This window comes from Tenebrio molitor, chromosome 8 (assembly GCF_963966145.1).
Source record: "Tenebrio molitor chromosome 8, icTenMoli1.1, whole genome shotgun sequence".
Taxonomy (NCBI): domain Eukaryota; kingdom Metazoa; phylum Arthropoda; class Insecta; order Coleoptera; family Tenebrionidae; genus Tenebrio; species Tenebrio molitor.
In genome coordinates, this window is record NC_091053.1 from 8,233,115 (window position 1) to 8,239,114 (window position 6,000).

Consider the following 6,000-nt stretch of genomic DNA (forward strand, 5'->3'; position numbering starts at 1 on the left):
TTATAAGTTTTTATCTGCTCCGCCCACTAAAATTGACCAATCAGAATCAAAGCCAGATTCAATCTGTACAACTTTTCATCACATTTGCCACGTAAAAAAGTTAAGGTTAGAATTTTGCTGTCAAGTCCACAATTATTGTTTTAGCTTCTAAATTCTCTATTATGCAGGATTAGATATTGGTAGTGGGTGATCTTGTACTTTGTGTTAATATGTACGATTAGACGTAGCTGTCATAACAATTTCATACATATATTTCAAAATAATTGACCTGTTAAGTGCCACTTTCAAAGACCGCCAAATCAGCAAATAAGTCCAATAGAATTTTTTTAACATTTTTCTGGCGTTTACGGTAATCTCTTCTACACCGTAGTGTACCGTTAGTAAGCCATTTTTGGGACAGCCTGTAGATCTACTGCAATATCTATTAATCACACCATATGTGTCCGGGCCCACTCACATCCTTAACGTCCACCTGTCAAGTTTGATCTCGGCTGGTGAGCGGCATAGTTTCTATCGCCAGTGGGTAGGGACAGTGGAAATCTGGTTAATCCATTCATACGCGTCATTAATTAGATGAAGAAACATTTGGCTATTTTTATTCAGAAACAATATCACAAGACTTCCCATTTTTTCGGAAAATTTTGATTTTATGACGAAAAATTTGTTGCTTGGCAGCTTTGAGTCTAATAAAATCAAAATTTTCCAAAAAAAAAAATGAGAAGTCGAGTTATACAGGGTGGACCATCGTATGGCATTTTTTAAATTTAACCTATTTAAAATGGTCAAAAAAAGATGAAAATTGGAGGAAATGATCTTCAATTTTGATATTATAGCTAGTGCGTTATCTCTTGACACGCGAGGTGCGCGGTGGGAGGAGTTTGGCAGGGAGAAGGAGAACTATCGGCAAAGATCGGTTTAGCAGCAATTCAACAACGGCGATTTTTTAGAACGGGTGGGAGTCGTTCGTGACTAGTCGTCTGAATTTGGTCTTCTGCGCAACTTTTACTCGCGTGTCAAGAGATAACGCACCAGCTTTACAACATGGCATAATTATTTTTTTGAAAACAAGATTGATATGAAAGTTGATTTTGATAGCAATTTATTATCAAATTATTAAAGCTATCAGTTTTTTTTTCTTCCACTGCACCTACGTAATACGTAAAATCCATTCAAAAATCAAAAAACCACCAACGTCGCATTTTCCTCGATAATTACTATCGGCAACGTTGTTTAGTGTAAAATTTGGTGAGAATTGTAATTTTGAGGTTAAGTGTTTATTAAATTTGAATAATTTATTTTAAAATATAAATGTAATTTTATTTACAGAACAATACACATTAATAAACAAGTAATAATTAAATGTATACATATAAATCATAAACAATGGACTTCTTCAAGTGGAGTTACATAAGGCAGAGCGCCTAAAATACTTGCAGCATTTCCACGTTGAATTGCCAATGAGATTCTTTGGTAGAAGAAAAATTTTGCTCTAGAATCTCCGGATTCAGTCATAAGTTTTGCACCAATGAAGTCGATAATTTTTTTACATTCCAAACTCCATGGACCTAACGTTTCGAAAGCTAATGCTTTAAAAATATAATTTGCAGACTTTAAATTTTTATATTTGTCATGTTTTCGTTTACTTGCTTCTTCGGCAGCTGATCCTGCAATTATGGAAGTTTTTCTTATGTAAGAATCAGCTAAAGTGTCAACACATGTTACATCCCATATTAGGCGTTGACCTTTACTCCATGGAATGAGTGTAGCACCATCAGGTCTTTTACCATCGTCTCTCAAGAGGCCACATGGTTCAAGAGAGGAGGAAATGTGGATAGAACTTAAGGCTCGCTGGATAATTTGATTTAAATCTGAATGTCTTGAAAATCTGCCCTTATTTTTAGCACAACTAAGTCCGTGACGGCCATCATTTGAAACTGTAAAGCCGCAGTGGCAAGTATGTTTCTCAAAAATTTCAACACCAAAGCGATTTGCTACACATATTTGTAAAATCTTGTTATCCATAAATGTACCGATGTTTCTGGAGGGAAAGGCATGAAGCCAAGCATTAGATTCCTTTCTTTGTGCGGCAAGAAAACGAACTGAACCAATTTTATCACAAAGATTAATTTCATTGGCGATGATTCTTGTTGTATTGATTATATCCCAGCCTTTTTGTAAAAATGTTTCCGTTGGAAATGTTTTACCATTTAATTCAATCCATAATCCAATAGCTTCTTCAGCAAAATGAACACTAACCTTTTTGTCCGTTTTTGGTAATATTTGAAAGACTAGGTCGTGAACACCATGTATTGAACCAAGGAAGGCTGGGAGAGAGATATCTTGAATTTTCCTAATACCGAGACCACCATTTGAAATAGGAAGGGAAGCAAGAGTCCATTGATTTTCATTAAACTTTATGTTTAAAAATTTTTGTAAACTGTTACGAATAGCATTGTCTATTGATTTAATACAATTGGGAAATTTCCAAAAGGTAGATGTTCTAAGTAAAAAATTTAATCTTGGAACAAAGAGACAATTTTTTACCCAAAAATAAGCCGTGTGTGAGTTTAAATTTTCTTGTTCTATATTTTTCAAAAGAAGAAAAACTTTTTCAATTTTCTTTTTGGCAATGAAATCAAAACCATCTTCAAAAATTGGGCTTCCAAGTAATTCTAAATTATTTTTGTTTACTACTAGAATTTCTGATGTTAGCGATTTGAATTTTCTTAAGACATCTTCATCAACAGTATCAGAACAAAAAAAAAGTTCACATTTATTTGGGTTAATATGTAGACCTACTTCCTTGGCCGTGTTGATAATTCTTTTAAAATTTTCAAAAACAATATCAGGAACGTCAGCTATTGTTGCGTCATCTAGATACCAGACGTTTAATTCAGTTGTAATTGATTCAACGATAGGATGAACTGTTAAGCTGAAGGCCATTGGTCCGCAAGGATCTCCTTGTTGGCATCCAACTACTGAAGGTATTATATTGTTTCCAAAGAAAAGGTGTGAAGGTTCTCTATAGCACTGATTCAAAAAAGGAAATAATGACGGAGTTTTATCCTTTACTTGTTGCAACATACTATCTCTTTCGATAGAGTTAAAGGCATTTGAGAAGTCAATTTTTAAAAGTATTTTTCCAAAATTTTCCTGGTTATGAACATATGTCCTGACAGAATGAATACAGCTTTCACAACCAAGTTTTGTAGCAACTCCAAGTTGATTTGGTGTCAAATAAGAATGTAGATCGCTCTGCAGTTTATAACATCCAATTTTTGCTGCAAGTCTTCGAAAAATGTTACCAATGGCAATAGGGCGAATACCACCATCTTTCTTCTTTAAAGCACAAAGAGAAGCACCGAAGATGAAAGGACACATTTCATTAATTATTTTTCCTGATAATAGAAAGTTACAGAGCAAGGTAATTGAAGATAATGCTCTTTCTCCGGCTTCACCAGCAGAGACAGATATCATATCTTTTAAGAACTGCGGTCTAAAACCATCTATGCCTGCAGCCGACCCACAAGGAAATGAATTAATGGCCTTTTTGACTTCAATTTCATTGACATTTAATATCTGGCAATCAGTAAGGTTTATATTTGGAAATATTAATTTTCGTGACGGTTGTGGATGTTTAGATTTAAGAATTTCCAAGGTTTCATCATCAAATGTCGCTAAAGTGTCGTTAGAGCTGAGTAATCGAACAGAGCCTTTAACATCAAAATCATTCATTTTAGCTTCTATAATTTTTGAAAGAGAAGGTTTGTTAACTTTTTTCTTACCATTTTCTTGCAAATTAAAATTTATCACATTTTCTTTTATAACCGATGTGAGAGATTTTTTTAACGATTTTTCGGAGATATTAAAAACTTTATATGAAAACAGAAGAAGATTAGACCAGGCTGTAATGGAATTTGAATCTAGACACTCTTTAATAATTGTGCAAAGCTTGACCGCTGCAGAATAACGTGCACCTTTCGGGATTCTACGTATGGTTTTAATATGAGATTTTGCATTCGCTAAATTTTCTTTCAGGAGAATTAAAAGTTGTTTACCTTCATAAATCTTCGAATGATCATTTATATTAAGGATTTGAGGGTGTTTCTTCAATTTTTCTTCGGGTGAACTTTTCATATCTTCAAATTTATTATTGCCTGTCGAAAAGTACTTTTGAGCTCTATGTATTCTTCCATTATGAATTTTAAGACCTTTTTCACTCTTGAAAGATTTGTCACATTGAGAACATACTTTTTCGAAAGTGTTTTCCTTAACATTTCCAGAAGATACATATTCTTTTGATGGTCCTGCTTCTATCGAATCTTTTTCGGAAATTTTAAATGATGATATTTTTTCCGCAAATTTTCCACTTGATGGGTATTTTAAAGGTAAATATTCGTCTTCGGAAAAATCAGTGTCTGACATTGACGTTAATATTTTTGATATTATTAAATGTATTATTTTTCTAGGCATGTTTAAGTAAAAAATAATAAGAATCAATAAATAAATGAAACATGCTGCTAATAAAACAATATGGACGGAATTCAAAGCAATTGAATTTTATTTTAAATCAAATAAATGTCATAATTTATAGTTACCAACATAGTATGAAAAAATATCTATCTAGGGTTTTTTAAATTTTACCAACCTGAAGCAACAGGTGGTGGTTTTTTGATTTTTGAATGGACTTTATATTATGATGATATGCAAAACGGAATTTAGATTGGTATAGTAATTGAATAAATGGAAATATTAAATAATGAAATGGAAAACACTTTTATTTAGGGCAGAGTTCTTAAATGACAACCCTCGTCAACTGGTGTCAGGCTGATTTACAACTGTCCCCAGTAAAAGTGGTTCTGAGGTACCATCCACATGAGCTATGAGTAATAAGATCCAGGCCCGTACTTGGATCTTCTATTTTTGAATTGAATTTTTGAAAGTGACTGATTGTTAAAATAGTTTTGCTTACTCATTCAATGCTAAGCATCGAAGAACGAATTACATTTAGCTAGTTATTTTACCCGCTTATTAATCCAGGTAAAAACAAGATTAGTTGAAAATTTAAGTAGCCACCATTTAAATCCTATCTACTCAAGGGTATTTTCTGGGTTTATTAGATTTGTTAAGTACTAGGAAAAAGGATTTATTTGAATTTTGAAAATTTATCTGCTTGCTGTTCTTTTAAGAATTTACCTGATTGTAACAAAATGTTTAATATCAGCCATACCATCTGGAACCACACCAAGAGTTGCATGGTGAAGATTTTGCAAATCGAGTGATTTTTGCGAATGGGCAGAGGAAAAAATCCGGAATGATGAACATTTTTTTGAAAGAGTTGTGTTTACCGACGAATGTTTTGTGAAAAATAATGGTACGGTAAATAAACACAATTTACACTATTGGGCAATACAAAATCCGCATTGGATGCGAGAACAAGACATCTAAAATCGCTGGTCCCTTAATGTCTGAGGAGGTGTTGTCAACAATAAAATTGTGGGGTCGTTTTTTTTTGAAGGGCCATTGGATGGTGAGAGACACACCACCTTTTTGCAAGACGAGCTAAATGATTTGCTAGATGCAATTGTCCCAGTAAATGAAAGGTTCCGGTTGTGGTTCCAACAAGATGGAGCACCTCCACATTTTAGTCGAACAGCCCGGGAAGAATTAACGCTCCAGTTTGGAGAACATTGGATTGGACCCATACCTTGGCCAGCGAGATCACATGATCTTACACCACCAGATTTTTTCTTATGGGGTGCCATCAAAGAACGTGTTTTCCGGGAGAGACCGACAACAAGAGATAATATGAGGGAAAGACTAATTGCCGCCTTCCCCGAATTTAATGATCTGAATGTTGCGGCTACCGTTCAAGCAAATTTTAAGAGACGCTTGCGACTTTGCATCGAACAGGGAGGTCATCATTTTGAACATCTAATGTAAATAAAATAAAAATCAACTATTTTATTTTATCTGAATCTGATTAACAAAAATTTTTTA